The sequence below is a fragment of the Chinchilla lanigera genome, unplaced genomic scaffold (genome assembly GCF_000276665.1).
Source record: "Chinchilla lanigera isolate Chin_1 unplaced genomic scaffold, ChiLan1.0 scaffold00034, whole genome shotgun sequence".
Taxonomy (NCBI): Eukaryota; Metazoa; Chordata; class Mammalia; order Rodentia; family Chinchillidae; genus Chinchilla; species Chinchilla lanigera.
Genome location: NW_004955435.1, coordinates 12,934,452 through 12,954,097, shown reverse-complemented (window position 1 = coordinate 12,954,097; position 19,646 = coordinate 12,934,452). Strand labels below are relative to the sequence as shown.

The window sequence follows — 19,646 nt, the reverse complement described above, 5'->3', positions numbered from 1 at the left end:
ATTCTAGTTTGGCTCTACTACAGTGGTTGGTGGTAAGAACTTGACCTGTGAATTAGCTGTCTATGTTAGTTTTTGTATCTATAAAATGGGCAAAATTCTTCACATTTCAGCTTATCTAAGAGGGATAGAGAGCTGAGATGCCAACTTAGCCTGCTTCTCAGGCTTAGGAGAACTAGTATAGTTGCCAGTTACCACGGCTGGCCAAATAGCTGATGTGGTGGTCAGTGGCAAGGTCATGAAGCCTCTCCTAGAGAGCCATTGGTGAAGGCGGTATCAAGCGGTGGATCCTAGAACATCCTTTCAGATGCTGGAAGTCATCTTGGCTCAAGGGAGAGACAGACAGAAAGAGAGAGGTGGGGAAGCAGGGGCAAGGTTGGTAGGGGCAAGCCTAGGGGCAACTGGTAATAGTACTGACCAAACAGTGATGATGATGATGATGACAGTTCTCGAGGCCCACTCAGGGGAGGGAATATCTCGTTAAATTACCTCAGTCAAGGTTTGGAGGGTTGACAGCACATCTCCTACCCCACACTGCCAATCTCTCCTTTTAGAGTTTATTACGATGGAGAAGGTGAACAGGCCAAGGTACAGATTCTGGGTATGGCCCCCCAACCACATCAGCAATCTGTAGTCCACCATCCACACCCAGGTCCCCTGTTCTAGGATGGGGACTAGGTCTCCTCCCAGTAGTGGTGCTCTTCTCAGTGCGTGGTGGGACCCTTGGCTCTGAGGACAGATACTTCCCTTCTAGACTTACTCCTTGGTACAGCCGTGGCCCGCCCTTGCCCACAAGCACCTCTTGACAGGGCTTGCTCTACCTGCCCAGCCTTTCCTGGCCAGGATGAGGCTCTGAAGCTGACTGAGGTTACCTTGCATTCATGCGTCTATTTGTTAAATACGGAATATGTTCTAGGTTCCTATAGCTCCCTCCCTAGAGCCCCTGTCTGTTTAGTGGCACCCATTGCTCTCCTTCTCCTCTCTCTCTGCCTCCGTCAAAACCTGTTCTCAGGAAAGACATTGATAAATTCATTCACAGTGATAGCAGCTTAATGTGTTCTCTCTCCCAGGAATATTAACAATTTAACAGGAAACAAAGGGAAGAGGCAAAATGCTAGGATTCCAGCTTCAATAAGGGGTGTCCCTGAAATCCCACAACATAGACTGAATGCCTATTCAGCCTCCTACTCCCCAGCTGGGCCTCTCCTCAGGATGCCAGCGTTGTGTCTTCTCTGCACCCACCTCCATCCCTAAGGACACCCAACCCTCCCCACCCAGAGAGCAGACTCCCAGCCTCACCCCTGTGGCCAAGGTCCCAGCTTTTCAGAGCCCCACTGCACCAGCACCACCCGTGCCTGCTCCCCAGGAACGCTACCCCCACTCCCAGCCAGGGCCAGGCTGGGGGGCTCAGAAGGAGGCAGAGGAAAGCAGAGGTGAGAGCCTTTCCGTTCGCTTTATTCCCCCACAGTCTGGCCCACACCCCCCGCCAGGAGCCAAGATCCAACGGTATATTCAGCCTGCAGCTGCCACTGGTCATGTGAGCCCATTGCTAGGTTACAGGGACCCAAAAATAAATCCTTCCCAACCAGATTAGAAACTGGGGGCCTCGAATGAACCAGGCTCAAAGAAAGGAAGGAACATCCACAGTGCATGTGCAGGCCAGGCCACGCTGCCCACCTCCTGTCCCTCGACCCTGGCTCAATCTAGACCCCCAAAGAAAAATTTCAGGCAGCTTTTGGATCCTAAGAATACAATAAATAGATCTACAGGCTGAACGGCCATCCTCACTGGCCATTAGGAGCAACCTGAGCAGCATCTCTCTGTTATTCCTGTCCAATCTCTGCGTCATCGGCTGTTCCTCCATATGCCCCGCCCCACACCCATTGCCCTGACAAAGCAGCATTCACCATTTGCCCCAGGGCCTGGTGACAATCAGTTCCAATCATCCTTTTCCAGACTCAGGCAAGGAGATCTAGCAGTAGGCATAGTGCTGGATGTTTTCCCACAGTCTTACCCGTCTCCTGGGTTAGTTTCAATAACTCCATTTACGGATGGGAAAAGTGAGGCTCAGAGAGGTTAAGTTGGTTTCTCAGAGCCACCCAGTTGAGTTACTGGGATTCAAACCTGGGTCTGCACTTACCTGGACTAGGGATAGGGCATGGAAAAAGACAGGAAGCACAGTAGAGGAAGGGGGATTGCTGAAAACCATTCCCTCATGCCTGCTAACTTGCTCTGAATTGGGGATGTTGCCTCTGCCTGCCAGTCACTCCACTTTCTCCAAGGCAGAGTACAGCTTAACCAGGCCACGTGCCTCCTTCCCCACGGCTTCAGGCTCTGTCCTCTCTTCCTGGACCAGGGTGGGGTCATTCCTGCTGCTGGGTCTCGGTGGGAGACAGAGGCAAACCCTGTAGGACGCTGCCATGGCAGTAGAATAACAGAGCTGAAAGGGCCCTAGGAAGCCAGGTGGCTAACGGCTTACCTTACACACAAATAGGCCCAGAGGCAGCAGTAGCTTGTCCCAGGGTACCCGGGTACAGCGGTAGAGCCTGAGGGAGGTACAGCCAGAAGCTAAGCCTCCAGGCTCTTAACTTTTTTTTTTTAACCTGTCATTAAGGATGCAAAGACTTGGCCAAGGGCAACCTAGAGTGCGGTACCCTTCCTCAACCCACCACACGGCCCTTCCAGCCGCGTGTTCTCTTCAGGAAAGCACACCTCTCCCTGGTCAAGTCCTAAGGAGGCCGAGATGCCCATGGCTTCTCTGTACACTCACTCCACCCTCCACCCACACACACTGTGCACGCTTCTACAGGCCCCTGAAACCCCAGAACAACCCGTTTCCACCTCCTTCCACCTGGACAGCCCAAACGGCAGGCTTCATTTCTTTCAAGTCAAGAAATATGCATTGATCTCCTGTTCCATGCAAAGGGAGAGAAATACAAAGGGATACAAAGACGAGATGAATACAAACCTTGCTCTCTTGGTGCTTGCAGTTGAGGATGGAACAAAGCAGATTATAACCTTTGAGAGAGTCAAACTGATGGGGAGATCTGAAGAAAAAGTGGACCAGTACTCCCTCAGGAAATCCAGGAGGGCTTCCTGAAGGAAGTGACATGGGTCTTAAAAGGGGATTAAAAAAAAACTTTTAAAGTTATTAATATTTTAAATTAACACATAGTAGCTATTAACATTTATGGGGTACAGTGTGGCTTTTCAAGACATGCATACATCATATAATGATTGGATCGAGGCAATTAGCATATCTATTACCTCAGACATTTATCATTTCTTTGTGTTGGGTACATTCAAAATTTTCTCTATTAGCTATTTTGAAATATTCAATTAGTTGTTGACCATAGTTACCCCACTGTGCTATAGGACATTAGAAGTCACTTCTGGGAGCTGAGTGAGGCAACACACACACCTGTCCAGTACTTGGGAGGCTGAAGTAGGAGGATCATAAGTTTGAGGTTAGCCTGGGCTGTATAGTAAGACCTTACCTCGACAAAACAAAACAAAGCAAAAAATCACTCCTGGGGTCAGGATTTAAACTGGGAGCAATGAAAAGCGGGTGAGGAGGAGACTAATCCAGGTGCAAAGAGCTGGCTGGCAAATCATGAAGAATAGCAAGTTTAAGAAATACCAGGGCACTGTGAGGTGTCAAGTTGAACTGAAAAAGGATGCGAGTGTCAGGAAGCAGTGAGAGGAGAAAGGTAGACCTGCAGGATCGTAAAAGGCCCCGCAAGCTGGGGTGAGAAGCCGGGTGGGGGAATTAGCACCACAAAAGGCTTTGGCAGGGAAACTCAGGACCACAAATGTGCCCAGCTCTTGTGTTCTTGTGGGTCGGTCATGAACTAGGGCTTTTCCTTGTTCGGGCCCAGAGCGGGGAGCACAAGAGCATACAGGTCCGGAGGGAGCTGGGGCATGTGAACTATGGAACCAGAGGAAAGACAGGTCAGAGATAAGGAGACAGAGAGATCAAATGACACCTTTGCTTCCAGGCAGGGCCCTCAGTGTGTACTGACCCAGGTGCCTCTATGTGATCTCCATTCTTTAGAGAGGAGAATAAAGAGGGGCAGAGTGGCGATTTGAATGCCTAGAAATTCTCCCTGTAGGTTTGTGGTGTCATAAGAAGTTGCCCAGCCTGATCTGCGGGGACGTGGCACCCTGGATCACTCAGCCTGGGATGACAGCTCAAGGTCAGTCTCCTTAGCTCTGGCCTGAGAATAGGGAGCTGGGCTGGATTTCCTGGGGGTGCCAGGGAGCACTCTCAGGAGTGTGGGAGCGTCCCTGCTCCACATTTCTGGGGCAGTCACCCCCAAGTGTCTCATTCCCAGCCAGATTCGATCCTGCTGAACCCCAGGGCACCCTGACTCTTCCCTCTCCAGGGTGGACACAGCTGGGCTGTGATCTTGGCCTTGTGGTTGCTTTCTCAGGCATTCTCCTTCACTTTTGCTATACTCCTGGCCCACCTAAAACCAGGACCACCCCCTATTCAGTTCGCATGCCCCTCTGCCCAAGGGAGAGTCACACTCCCAGGCCCAGAACTTTCCCAGGCTCCTTAGGGATGGAGCGATGGTTGTAAGTGACCTCTCAGAGCGGGGTGATGCTAGTCTTCGCTCATCTTCCTGGGGATCCTTGTGGAGAATGGCATGTGGGAGCTGTCTCTCCAGTGGCCTAATGTGCAGGGATAATCTGGGAGGATCTAAGCCAGCCTCCCACTGAGGGAAGGGTCCCTGGATAGTGAGGAGCTGGGTGGGAAAGAGAACACAGCTGCTCTCTTTCAGGGGCCTCAAGCTGCAATGACTGACATGAACCACACAGGGGCAGTGCCACCCACAAAGCTGTGAAGAATCAGCTACAATCTCTAGGGACAGGTTTCTCCCTGCAAAACCTCTCCGCCTGCTTTCTCCTTCCTGGGACTTGGAAACGGTGGGTCCTGACCTTTTCACACTGTCGCAGTCTCAGCTGGAAGAACCCGGTAGGATGACTCCCAAGAGTAAATACCTCCTACTCCTAGGAGGTTGTGAGGTAGATCTGGCAGGCTGGGGTCCCAGGAACAGCGCCGAGTGAGCAGCAGCATGCAGCCCACCTATGTTCAGATGCAGCACTGGGGGCTCCTCTCCTACCTTCACTGGGCCCCAGTTTCAATGTGGTCAGACGACGATTCCAGACCTTCTCTAAAGTCTTTTCCACCCTGCATCCTGACAGTCTGAGTCAGCACCTGCTGTCTTTGTGTGGCTTTTCTCTCCAGGGCCCTGATAGCTTCAGGCTCAGGGCCTGGGCAGGTAGGTGCAACCTTGCAAGAAATGGCAGTGAGCTCTGTGAGCTAAGTCTTGCTCTCATGTCACAATCAGGCTAACATGCAGCCCTAGGACCAGGAAGGGGCCAAGGAAGCAATGAATGGGGTTGGCTGGGTCCCAGAAAGAACCCTCTAAGGGGCTTCATCTGACTCTGAATGGCAGGAGGCAAGAGTCTGCACGGGGATTTCCCTCCTAAGCCAGGCAACCCAAAAAGCCATGTGGCTATACTGAGCTACTTTGAAATAGAGGCAACAGAATGCCTGGACACAGTGTCTTGCAGGCCTGCTTACTCCAGACTCACGCAAAAGGTCCTTCTCTACTCCCTACACTGTTCCAACTCGTGCTTCCAGCTCCTTCCCGAATATCCCCCTGTCCCTCATGGTAGAGCCCACAGCTTCAATTCTAGGGGAGGGTCTCTGCCTGGCTTTCCCCTCTCTGGACTTCCCGGCCTGCTCCCAACTCTGCAGATTGGCCTCTGCTTGCACTCACTGGGCTCTGTTCCCTGTGCCTCTCTGACCCCAGCCATTGTCTCCCAGCGCCTGTAATTTCACACCAGGCCCCTGGACACTTTCTGCTCATCACCTTAGCTTCCCCGGTGGAACACCTGATCTGGCACCTGGGGCCTGACCCTCTAAGCATAAGGTGTGTCCTGGTTCTTTTACCTTATCACCTCCGTCTTCCTCGATGCCCCATTTTCTTGCTGTTTCTGCCTCTCACATTCGGCTTATCCTTGCTCTCTGCAGCCTGTTCTCGGAGTTCTCCAAGTCTCTGAGTGTCCTGGCCACGGGCCACTGCTCCTCTGCTGCTCGTCTGTGCCTCATTGTACACCTTTCACTTGCCACCTCTTTCTCTGCCTCACTTCCTCCTCTGCAGTGAGTGCACTGAGCTGATCCAGTCCTCCCTGGACAGAGGATATAAATAGCAAGGGAGGCTGGGTTAGAAGCCAAATTTGCCTCCGGTCCTCCTTGCTGCCCAGACTTGGGCATCCAGGACTTACTGTGGGGAGGGTCTCTAGGGTAGGGAGCTAGAGGGTCAGGGTAGAAGGCCACTGTGTAGAGTAATGGACAGGATCGGAGAAGTGTGAGGCAGAAAGCTGGGGGTGGGGGGATTCAAGTTCAGGTCAGGTTCTCCCTCAACATGATGCTGAAGTCTTGAATTCTGCTGCTGGGGAAGGAGCTCTGGGCCAGAAACCCTCCCAAGGTCCGCTCGCAAGCCCTGATCACTCCTCCAGGGCGCAGATGCATGGGCCCAGGTGGCTGCCAGCATACAGCAGCTGGGGACTGGAGTAGAAGTGGCGCCCTCAGGAAACAGGCCACACGCTCTCCCCAGCTAGCTCTCCCCAGCCTAATTAGAGACCGGAACGGCATTGATCGTCCCTGAGCTCATTATGTCACAGCTGGGGAACAGCTGGCCAGTCTTTTCCAGGCCATTAGCTGCGCCATGAAGTGGAGAGGGGGAGGGAGTGGGTGAGCAGGATCAATACCCTGTCTGTCTGTGGGGGAAGAGGGTTGGTGGCTGCCTCCTCTAGCACTCTGGGCCGTGCTTCTCCCGGGGCTGCAGCACTGGCGGAGCTCCTTGGAGTTCACCTCAGCTCCTGCCATCCTGGGCCTGGAGAAATGGATTCCTGGCTTCTGTACAGATACTGACTTGGCCCAGGGGAACCCTTGGAGCCTTCTGTCTCAGGGGATTGGGAAAGGTGGCAAAGAGTCTGATTACCTACCCATGTCAGAGGGGACCTAAACGTCCAACTCCTCTCCACCCCTTGAACAAGATGACACCTAAGGCAGCTGTTTCTATTGGCCCAGGGCCACCTCTCTGTGCCCCTGGGCTCAGCTGGATTTGGTTTCCTTTCAGGTGGGGAGGTGGCAGGGGATCCGCTGGCCCTTGGGGAATAGAGGCACTAGAAGGAGGGAGGGAAAAGACAACAGTTCTCACTCACTCTCCCTCGGCTTCCCCTCCTGGCCTGGGCAAGCAGCCAGTCATCTGGGCAGTGCTGGAAGCAGGTGCCCACACCGCCTAACCCCGGGAGTCCCACTATCCGGAGGAGGCCAGCATTGTTTAATGAGCTAGCTTTTTGCTTATGGGGTTAGAAATTGTCAGAGCGGGAAGGAACCCACAAAGTATCCCCAGCCACACTCCTCATTTTGTGGAGGGGGAGCTGTAATAAGCCTTAAGATGCCTGGTTGACTCTGCTATGAGGTGCTCATTTCAGTGCTCCGTATTCCTCTCCCCTGTGCTCCTAGTGTGTTTTAATGTGGCCCTGAGGTCTCTCAAACACATGTCCTCAGGCCACCGACGGAGAAGGGTGGGTGGCTGGGCTCCTCTCCGTCCTGCTTCAGCTCCACCACAGGAAACAGTCGCAGTCTGAACAGAGGCCAGGCTGGGCACAGCGCTCTTTGCTCCCCAGATCCACACAGTGATCCCCATTTCCAGAATCAGAAGTGAGTGGAGCATTGGAATCAGCAGCCAGAATTCCAGACTTGAGTTCCTTCGGGGCCCAGCTCCAGTCCTGAAGAGCCAGCACATGGCTTTTACTAGATGTACACAACGGGCAGAAAGGCCTTTAAAATGCATTCCTTGTGTTGCAGATGAGGGGGCTGTATCTCAGTGAGAAGGCTCAGGCACACCCAGAGGCCCACTGGTGATCAGGCTTCCCAACTTCCAGATGGTCGAATGTGGTCCATTTTAGCACAAGGCCTCAGCTCTATATCTGTCCCAAGCTCCCACACCAAGCTCTTTCTCTGGGCTACTCAGAACAATAGAGGGACCAGGGTCAGCCAAAAGCATATTGGTCATGCCACTGCGACCAAAAGTACTTCATTCTCAGGTGAGACTTTGTCAGGTCAGGAGCAGCTGCTAATCAAAGGGTAGATCAGAGGCTGCTGGGCTCTGCTGTGTCTGACTTCAAGCCATCTGTCTGTCTAGGTCCAAGAAGGGCTCCAGGCAGAAGGAGCTGATGATTACTTGGTGTTGCTGGAACTCCCTGCAGCTTGATGCACAAGGATGGAATGAATTAGAAACAGCAAAGCTCCTTCTGCTGGCTTTGAGAAGAAAGGGAATGCCCATGTAGGCTAGGAGGTAACAAAGCAACAGGTCTGGGTATAAGGGAGCACACAAAAGGGAGCTCCAGGGGCCAACTTTCTGAGGTCGTTGGCAGAGTACCTCACCTTCCTAACCTGGAGAAAGACCAGCATGGGATGCTTCAGGGCCAGAGATCTGGGGTAGGTGGCATTGTGATAGGAGTGCTCTGAGAAGTCAAAGGCACAGGAAACAGAAGTCCTGAGGTAGGAAGGGGCCCCTGGGAAGGGAGGTGAGGGAGATCAAAAGATCTGCGTTGCAGAAGGGAGTTGTTAACATCCTTATGTATGTCCCATGGGTGCCTTTTGTGGATTTTGGCAGGTCCTAGATCTGATCAGGGCAAGTCCTGATCTGTGAAAAATGCTGAGAGAGTTATCTGCCTCCCAGGTTTCTGTGGCACTAAGGCTCACATGAGGGAATGTGGGTGAAAGCCTTCAGAGTGTTTCAAACCGTAATGATGATTTTCATTACCCTGCATTGTTACCAGCTCCCTTTCAGGTATGAGGTCTTAGGACCCTGATTCCTAAGTTGCCAGAGAATGGTTCACATCTCAACACTGTTTACACAATTATTTTTGTCAGGAGTGATAGAAGCTCAGGGGGCTTTCCTTCCAGAAGGGACTACCCAGGTCACACAAGCAGATGTTTCTGACTGTGTAACAGCATGGGGCCGGGGATATAGCTCAGTGGCATAAGCGCTTGCCTGGCAAGCCTGAGGTCATGAGTTCAATTCCCGGTACCAAAAAAAAAACAACCCCAGCATGAACCGGGCCCCACAGGGTCTCTGCTCACAGAAGGTGCTGGACACTGAGGCCTCCAAAACTCATGTGTGTGCACACACATCATACATACATGGACACAGACACGTGCCCCACAGCAAGCCCTGGTGGCCTTGCCCTCAATGGTGCCTTTCTAGGTGCTATGTCTCTTCCGTTCTCGGTTCATGAGCTCACCTCTAAGAATAACCACACTGAGATGGTAGCTGGATGAAGAAATGAGAGTCATAAGAAGTGAAGAGACAGTTTTACATTCATCAGTTGTGGTTTTCTGGGAGAAAAAAAAGGATACTACTATGATTTATATTTGCTGCCATGTTTTATGACTTACAAAACACTGGCACATATATTATTATTATTTAAGCCACATGGCACTTTTATGAGATGAGAACTGAGGCTTAGAGGGGTAAAGTAATTCTTTCAGGTCATCCAACTGGTAGGTGACAAATACTGTACTCAGTCTAGGCCACTTACCCCAAATCCTGATCGTTCTGTATGATACTTTACTGCTTCTCACCTCTGGTTAACTCTCAGCTCTTACCAACAGTCTTTCTTACCAGAGTGCAAAGGCACAGGACTGTTTGTTTGTTTGCTACACATGATTTTTAATTTTTAAATTTTGAAATAGTTCCAGATTTACAAAAAGTTGCAAAGAACTCCTGTGCACCTTCCACTCAATTCCTCAGTTTGTTCCATGTTTCAGTTTTGTCACACTTTCCCTCATGTGAGTCTCCTGTCCGTCCTACTTTGTATATATTTATTCATGGAAGTTCTGACCCATGGGAGCGTATGTTTCAGACATGTTGCCATTATGCCCCTTAACACTTCAGTGTGTATTTACTAAACAAAAAGATAGTCTCTTACATAACCACAGCACAACATGATGACTAGGAAATTAGACTTAATAGAAAACAACTATCAAATATAAATACCCATTCAAATTCCATTGACTCTTCTAATAACATTTTTTATGGATATACAGATCAATCCAGGATCATATGATACATTTAGTTTTCTTGTCTTTTGAGTCCATCTGGAACAGTTCCTTTCATAATCTTAGTGTGTGTGTATGTGTGTCTTTTGAGTCCATCTGGAACAGTCTTTCATAATCTTAGTGTGTGTGTGTGTGTGTGTGTGTGTGTGTGTGTGTGTGTGCAGTGAAAATTAAACTCAGGTCCTTGCCAGGCAAGCACTCTTCCAATGAGCTACATCTCCAGCCCTTGATAATTTGGAAGAATATAGTCAAGTTACTTTGTAGACTGTCCCTCAATGTGGATTTGCCTGGTGTTACCTTAATAAGTGAATTCAGGTTATATACTTTTGTCAAGAATACTATAGCAGTGATGCCACATTCTCAGTTCATGTCAGCAAGACCATCTGATGTCAACAACACAGTGCTGGTTTGTGCTGCTACATGGGATATTAACTTTTACCATTTACTTATCAAACTTTCACACTCTAGTTTTAACATCCACCGATAGTTCTTGCCTAAATCATTTATTACTATGACGGTAATCAAATGACAATTTTCTAATTTCATCCTTTTTCTATATTTCCATCAATTGGTATTCTAATGGAAGATAAAATCTTCCCTATCCACATAAAAATTCATCTATTTCTATTTTACTCAAAGGGTTACAGCCTAAATACTCACATTATTTATTTTGATGCCTAAATTGTCCTGGATTTGGACTGTGAACACATGCTGGGTTCTCTATCCTTTTGACAGATTTCCATCATTCCTTGAGCACGTCCTTACTTTCTAGCAAAGCAAGATGTTCCAGGCTCTAATTTCTATTAAGTGGAAAATGGTATTTAGAAGCCAAGACCTTGGTGCTTGGTGTGCTCACAGGCATTATATCTTTCAGAGAGAACATTTTCATTTATGCTAGAAAGATATATGTACACACATCTACATTTTTTATATTAAAAACATGAGGTCCCATTAATTCTCCAATTCTCACCTAATGTCACAGGATTTATTCCCTTTCCACATGTGTAATTACTATCACTACCCAAGAGAAGTATGGCTTCCATTGTCCTCGGTATACTACCCGTTTGCCCAGTCTTTTTCTTGCAATCAATCCCCTACTCACAGAGATCACTTTCTTTGCCTCAGGCTCATCAAACATGCTGGTAGGAGCAGGTAAATCCTGTTCTCAGCCACACTGACCACACCAGCTATGCTGGCTGAACCCTCCATCCAAATCAAAGGTAAGGGGAGAGAGGAAGTGTACATTATATAATTTTTTAAAGGATTGGATTTATTGAAAAGTTCACACTGAAACCAATTCCATCATTATTCAGACACTTGTCATGCAACTCAAATATATTTGGTGCAACAACAGAGCACTTTACTGTTTCTAAAAGAGTAATAGAGCCAATTTTTATGAGGTTACTTCTAGGTTAATCTGAGAAACGCATTATAATTGTGTGTGTGTATGTATGTTCATTCTACATTTTTAAAACTCTCTCATAATCTGTTCTTCTATTTTGTATCATGATAAAATAGAGTTCCTTTGCCATACGGGTAAATTCAGAAACAAATTTCAAATAATGTGTGTCAGAGACTGTTTACTAAATCATTTCCTTTTTCCTCCTGTGCACACAGCTAGATTATATTTCCCAGCCTCTCCTACAGTCACGTGTTATAGGACTGAGTTTGGGGCAATAGAATATTGCAGAAATGTTAAATGCCACTTTCAGACCTGGCCCATAAAACCTTCCACAACACCCCGCATGATCTCTGTCTGACTGAATCTCTGTCTGCTCATCTGCTGACTGAATCCTGAGGATCCAGTGGAGAATTACAAAGCCTGTAGCAGTGAGCAGAGCCACCTAATGGATCCTTGAATTGCTATGTACAAGGCCACAAACAAAACACTACCATTATGTGAGATGTTGACTTCTGGGGACATTAAGCCATTGAGATTCAGGGGTTATTGGTTACATCAGTTAGCTCACCCTAGTCAATGACAAAAGTAAGAGAGTTGTCTAAATTTCCCCTTTAGAAGCAATAAAGTACAATGTCAAATGTAACCTTCTGATCCCTACCTGAAGGTTCTTCTCATCAGAGGAAGTAGCATGGACTTGGTACCTTAGGAAATTCTGACCCTATCCCAGAATCTCTCACTATTCCAAAAGCAGGAATTTTCCCCTTAGCCTTATGAGTATAACACTCGCCTTACCTTTTCTTTCATTTTCCTAAGGAGTCTGTGACCCATGTTTGCTTTTTTTCTTTTTCTTGGCTTTGTCTTCATCAGGTGGAAACATCTAGTTGGGCTAACACCTGATCTCCTCAGGTGGAAGCTTACCCACCCCTTCAGTTTCCTACCAGTGGGCTTCGCAATTGATGTAAAGGTGGTGGCAGGCCCCACAGTCTGGGCTGGGCCAAAATGCACGGTAGGCAAATTGATTTCTTCCTCTGCACTCAATCAGCCAGCAGCAGTTACTACTCTAGTAAGAACGTCTGCATCTCCACATCTTTCTGCAAAGCGCTCACTACTGCGTCTGCAAGTTATCACAGCCTAGGCTGCTAGAAACTCAAATCTTCCTAAAGAGGATGTTCCTCATTCTTCTCCCTCCAGGCAAGACAAATTTTCAAGACCAAGAATGTAAAAAAGTCACTAAAATGGGAGGAAGGCAGAAGCAGGGCAATCATACAAGAAAAAAGAAATTCATTCTAGAGAGATGGCCACAAGATGCACTGGCAGCTTTCCTAGCCTAGGATTACAAGGAAACACCACAGTCAGATTTCAGAGTTAGAGTCATACCATCGTGTTTCTATAACCAAGCAAAGCTACACAGTCATCATGCCTCGTTTCATAAGAGAAAATGGGAGACCAGAGTGATTAAGAAGCATGTCTAAAGTTACAGAGGTTGAATGAGAGTCTGGACCAATCCTCTGCACACTTTTCTACTCTTGCTTGCTGGCCTGATGGAAACCGCTCGGTTCAAGGAGTGGGAGTATCAAATGTAATTAGGATACTAAGTGCTGGCATGTGTGGTCCCTACGGACCCATCTCTCCATGCCCTTGGCCAACCTCTACCCTCCCTGAAAGCTTTGCCTGCTTCTCTGAGAAGCCAGCCCCCATTACCCACTAGGGACTGACATAAACAGTGTGTCTGGGGTGAGTCTCTCAATTCCAAGGTGAAGCAGGAGAGGGAACATTTCCACTTAGAACTCTAGAGTATTTGGGAAGGGGAAGTGTCTCTAGACAGGAAAGGCATGGAAATTTCCCTGAACCCAGAAACATGCTTGGAATAGTATCAACAGCCACATCACCACTCCAGCCTAGCCTTGTTAGCGAGGCAAGCCGCAATCAGGGAGATAATTAGCTTGCTGTTATTTATTCCCGCGCTAATCAGCAGCCCACTGCTTGCACAGTGGAGAGGGCCCCCATCCCCAGAGCTGTGGGGGTTCTCAGGGACCTTTAGTGACTAGCCGGGAAACAAGTAGCAACAGAAGACACAGGGCTGGGAAGAGGAGGGAGGAGACCCAGACCTCAAGAGCCAGGCTCCGTGAAGCTTCTGCACAGCCCTTGGATCCCACGAGAGAGGCAGCTCGGAAGGATGGGCCCCAAGGCAGTGCTATAGTCCTCTTCATTTTGTTCTTGGGGCTGGGCTTTGGTCGATAAAGGGCGGCGGGCGTTCAGCTCCCTGTTCTGCCTCACTGCAGTCAAATTGCCTTTTTCCAAGGCGACTTTCAAAAAAAAAGATGACATTTATCAAAGCCTGCTGAGTGGTGACCTTGGTGGGAGGGAGAAAGGGCGGATGTACTGTCTGTGGAAGCAGGCACGGAAAATGAGGAAAACCTGCAGGGAAGGCATTGCTTTCAAACCTCAAAGGTGTTGGAACAATCACAGAGAGATGGCTCTAGGTTTGGAAACAGTCACTCCGTGTTCTACTGCATCACTCCTGCCCCCTTTCTAATTCTTTCCAGCATATTCTCATTGGCACTACCTGGCTTTCCAGCCACAGTCATCAACTGAAGATGCTCCATTCAAATACCAATCTCTGGGAAGGGCTGAAGCCTCTGATTCAATAACTGTGTAAACTCTACGACCTTAAGATCAGTAGCAGTTCCAGAACTGCCAGTTAGGACAGTCTGAGAGACTGCCATTTGGTGGAAAGGTGGATGGGTCCTGAAGCTAGCTGTGCTTGTACAGCTAGCACAATGCTATTGTTGTTTTAATAAATAGTGTGCATCAGCTTGGAGTAGCTTTACTGAAGCACCTTCCCCTGCTCAAGCCTCCTCCTGGCCCACTGTTGTTCAGGATACCAGAGTTGGAAGAGGACTTAGGGATCATCTAGTCAACATCTAGCCCTAGGCAAGGCCTCTCTACAAGTTTCTTCTGTTCTCTGGGCTCTGAAGTCCTTTATACCCAGGCTTTCACTATCATCATGCATTGTAGCCATCTGTGTCTAATTTCCTTTACTAAATTGTGATACTTGTGAACAGATATAGGCTCTTATGTATCTATCTTTGTCTTTCACATTTCTACTCCTGTACACTCACAAGAGTTCTTGCCATGCATGAATGGAAGTGTTTCTCTACTCTTTCTTATGAAAATCTACATTACACCTTTACTATTGGTCAGCTTTCCCATCACTGGGACACAATATCTGACACCCACAATTTAAAAGGAGGAGAGGTTCAATTTGGTTCATGGTTTCAGGGAGTTCAGTCCATAGTCCATTGGCTCCAAGGCATAAACATTTTGGCAGGACGGTATAGCAGAGCAAAGATGCTTAGTTCCTGGCGCCCAGGAAGCAGAGAAGGGAAACGCTGCTAGAAAAGAAGGGGTGAGAGACTAGATGTAGATCCCAAGGTCATGCCTCCATGACCCATCCAGAAATGTGTTTTATTAATTCCCTGGGCAATTCCCAAGCCAATCAAGTTGCCAACTCACCTTAACCATCACAGATCTCAAAATCTCCCATTCTTTTAGATTTTCCCTCCTTATTTTTGTCCTTCCTTTTCTGAAGTAGAACCCTAAGATATTAAGTAACTGAGCAAAATTAACCCTGCTATTCCAACCACAGGTGATTAGATGGGGATTAATTCACATACTAAAATTAACCATGGATGAGTGGGGTACACAGAGGTCAAAGGAAAATTATTTAAGCATTCTGCCTCTACAAAGTGCTCTATACTGGATGATAGCAATTTGACTTAATCAAAACCTCCTTTGGAAGAAGTAAACATCCTGGTGGAAAGGTAGTCAACTTTTGGGTTGCAAGCCTCTTTTTACAATTTCAAAACACTATTTTAATTCTCCAGGTCATGGAACCACTGGGCCCACAGTGACTAGGTAATAAGATAACACTGCAGCTACGCTGTGGGGTCCTACACCCTCAGATTTCTCTTTCTGAGGCTCTTTCTTTGCAGCTCTGAAGATTCTCACTAAGACATAGCATTTCAACTTTCAGAAGTGCTTATGATGACTTCTTCCTAAAGAAGATTTGTATGGCTCAGCCTCAAATATGAGCTGTCAGTTTCCTCTTCCATTCTCATTTAATCCTCACAAAATCCTCTAATAGAGGGTCTCAAATTTAAGGGTCCAAAGGATCACCTAGGATCACCTTAAATATTGCGCCCCAGGCCCTCCTCTCTGGCCTTCTAAACAAATGTGGGGCAAGCCTTATAATCCTCTAAATTCCTCGGAGAGTCTGATGTAGGTAACTTGAGGGCACATAAAGACTAGTGTTTCTCAACTTCCCTGATGATCAAAGTACTTTCCAGGTGCCTCCCATGAAGACTCTGATTTAGTGGGCTAGGGGCTCTGGAATTTGTACTGTTAATAGGCAAGTGTTATAACTTCTATTTTATATGTGAGAAAACTGAAGCCTAGGGTAACTTATACATAGGTGCACAGCTAGTTGATGACTGAAGTAAGACTAGAAGCCAGTTGCCGTGTGTGTGTGTGTGGGGGGGTGTCACATGGACTCAGACCTTGGGTGCTCTACCACTGAGCTATATCTCCACCCCACTTCTTATTTTGAGACTGGACCTTGCTAGATTTTCCAGGCAGGACTTAAATTGCAGTCCTTCAGCTGCAGCCTCCCAAAGTACTGAGATTACAATTGTGTGCTACTGTACTCAGTGAGTCTAACTGTCTTAAGGTGCATCTAATGCTCTTTCTACTGAATTCCAACATAGTAGTTGAAACTTGAACATAGCAATCGATTGGTAGATTTTGCTACATTGAATTGAATCCATATATCTTACGTTCTACATCCAAGAGAGAAGAAACTATTTCCAAGTATATTTGCATCACACTTCACCCAGCCTCATCTTAAGGCGTGTAATACAATGCTCTGCCCCACAGGCTCAACAGATGTTTGTGAGCAAAGGCATGTGATAGGATTCTGCACTGTATAGTGCTCCATCAACTCCTTCCAGCTGTGCTCCAGACTGGGAATGAGCTGCCCAGAATTGAACTCAATACTCTAGCTACGATCTGACACAAACTGACTACAGCAGAAGCTTCTTTGCCTGGGGTTTTAAGGGAATAGGAGTATTCTCTATTAAGGGGAACCAGAGGCTCTCCTTCTTGTTGGCCTGGTATGTGCTTTCACAGGGGCTGTCAGGAACTGATTGCTTTATTACTGACCTTGGATTCTACTCTCTCACAAGGCCCCTACTGTGGCCCCTAGCTTCCCATTTATCAGCACCTAGAACGCTGCTCTGGCCATAACCTGGGCCTAGAATCATGGAACACGGGCCTTGAAGAACACAAGCCACAGACCACAATCCACCTGCACACACTCCACGCCCCCTCTGGTTGCTTGGCTCTGCCCCCTGGCAATGTTCTAATGAGTTGAAAAGAGCCCTGACCAAAGAGGCAAGAGACAGCTCCCACCTACCTCCTCACATATACATAGTACTTCCTGCCTGTTAGAGACTATGAGGATATATGAGCTTGTTAAATCCTCACAACAACCCCCTTAAGTAGGTAATTCGTATTATCCCCCTGTAATATCCCCTTATTATCATATTACAGGTCAAGTAACTAGCTCAAGTAACATAGTGAGTGGCACGGCCAGGACCCAAAACCCCCAAGCCTGGCTTTGGAGGCTGCACTCTGAATCACAAAGCTACATTCTTTTTCTGGCTCTACCAGGAACCAGCTTGTGAACTTGACCTTTAAGGTTCTCTTCTAGCATTGGGAGTTCTAAAGTTCTCTCCTTATAGGTAAGAGCCAGACCAGCCAATATTATAACTAGTCTGAGAAAAAGTAAGGAACAGTATACGTGGTTGAAGTACTTCAAACACAAATGAGTAGGCTCAGAAAGTGCTATTAAAGGAAAAACACCTACTAACTCAGAGGGTTAATGAAATGGTCACATATCCCAAAGAAAAATCCTTAACTATAAGCGTAACAGTTCAACAATTGCTTCCAAAATCAAAAGCACTGACTTCTTAAACTGGAATATTAACTTTCCAAATACAACAGAAACTAATCAAGGATTCAAATGATATGAAAATTAGCTGAGAAGTCTCAACAGTAGCTAGGATATCCTTTTAGTTAAAAAAACCTTTAGTTGAAAAACAGAGGGTTGCATATATAAGAAAAAAATATTTTCAGATTTACAACAAAACTCCTTAATTAAGAAGAATACCAAAATCTTTTTCTAGGACCACTGGCAGGAGCTCCAGGAGATCTTCTTTGCAGTGATGCTTTGGAACTGAAGTCCTCCATCTCTGGGATATCTGGTTAGGTGCAGGCTAACTGTGGTATTAGAGCCCTACTACTAAGGGTTAAAATAACATTCTGAACCATGAATTTGCCAACAATATTTCAGAGAGTCCTGTATCTGATGACTTGGTCCAGGACTATTTTGAGATGTCTATACATGAGTATCAAAAGTCAAGAAAACATTCACAATTTAGCCATCTCCTGGAATGATTATCACTAGGAAGACAGGATAGCCCTGCCTGCCACTCCCTGCATGACTTAGTGTAGATACTTAGCCTATAATGTGGAGGACGAGAAGAATTACTTGCCTAAACAAAGTACTATAAGATTTGTTTGACAAACCTGAGGAGTTCAGGACACTGAAGGGCATCTACGGCACTCCTCAACCCACACCAACAATTCCTTTTCTACACCTAGCTAAGGTGCACATTCTTGTGGTCTCTTCGGAACAACTGCAGCTTCCAAGAAGTGTGTAGGATTAAGGTGGAAAAGGTAAGGAGTGGCAAAAAACGGGGACTGATACCAATTGTCACTGGGAATAAATCCATGAGAAAGCATGCTAAGAGGGAAGTGAAAACGTTAGACAGGTCAGTGAAATGGGTGGTAGCAGGGAGGGGTGTGCAGGGAAATGGCAATAGGAATACTCCAGATTGATCTTAAGAGACCAAAAAAAAAAAAAAAAAAAAAAAGGAATATAGATGAAATGCTAGATATAGAGAGAGTTTAACCCAATGGTGAGGGCTAAAATTTTAGTGCTTTAAGCAATTTATTCATCTTTTTTGTTCCCTATTCCAAAATAGCCTCATTTAGAGTCTTCTTTTTGGAGATATTCCAGGAATTACAAAACTTGCTGATATTAGTAACATGTTTGGGGTTCTCCACACATTGAAGGAATAATCACTTAAAATATTTTTAAAATGTCAAGAATAATTTCTATTTAAATTTGTAAATACTATATCTTAAACTTTTAAAAGCTGGTTAGAAGAGAGAGAGACAGAGACAGAGAGAGACAGAGAGAAAGAGAAAGAGAATATGAACTTGAAAATACGAGTGAATCTCCAAACAGGCAATCCTCTAGGTTGTGAGAATAAGGTAGATAATTCTGCAAGATAATCTGTACATATGTTGGCACTGAGACCAGAATTCCCGCCTAATTTTCAAGAAAACTAGAATGAAAAAAATCATAAATGATAAAAAAACTTCTATAACTGTAAGCTCATTTGATCCTCTGAATAATCTGGTGATGTAAGCTCAGGTTAAATGTACTATTCCCATTTTCCAAATAATGGAATGGGATTTAGTAGAACAAAGTACTCAGAGTCTCCCATACCACTATACAGCCATGACTTGTCCAGTCTAAGTTTATGCTGCCCCCTTACCTTCTCACCAGACACTAAGAAGCCTAACATAGTGAATATGCTAATATGATACTATTATTAATTGAGGTATTAATTCAAACATTTAAATGCCAGATCTATGGCAAACCCTACTCTCAAGAGGTTTACAGTCTAATGGGGTAAGCAAATATGTAACAGGTAAAAGAACATATGAAAATTTCTAAAGGATGCATTAACAACATGAAATGGAATCAGAAAGGAATACCAAATTGTGCCCAGCATATTACACTATATCATCCTAAATGAAGGATAAGAAACCTCAAGGAGTCTTTTAAAAGGAACCACAAGCAGCTTCTTAAGCAGATGTGTTCCCCAGCATCCTCTGCTCTGATTCTTTTTTTTTTTTTTTTTTTTTGTGGTACAGGGAACTGAACTCACGACCTTCCACTTGCAAGGC

The 19,646-nt window shown here is 46.6% G+C and overlaps 1 protein-coding gene across 1 annotated transcript in view; it reads right to left on the bottom strand.

Moving 5' to 3' along the window:
* The window catches only part of Gpr61 (G protein-coupled receptor 61), a 32,047-nt gene that overhangs the window by 7,658 nt on the left and 4,743 nt on the right, over nucleotides 1-19,646 (bottom strand). Inside the window, exons 2-3 of the mRNA XM_005388870.2 lie at nucleotides 4,939-6,198; nucleotides 2,966-3,093 (exon numbers count right to left, since the gene is read on the bottom strand). The gene's annotated coding sequence lies outside the window, so the exon portion shown is untranslated. The remainder of the gene's footprint in view (nucleotides 1-2,965; nucleotides 3,094-4,938; nucleotides 6,199-19,646) is intronic.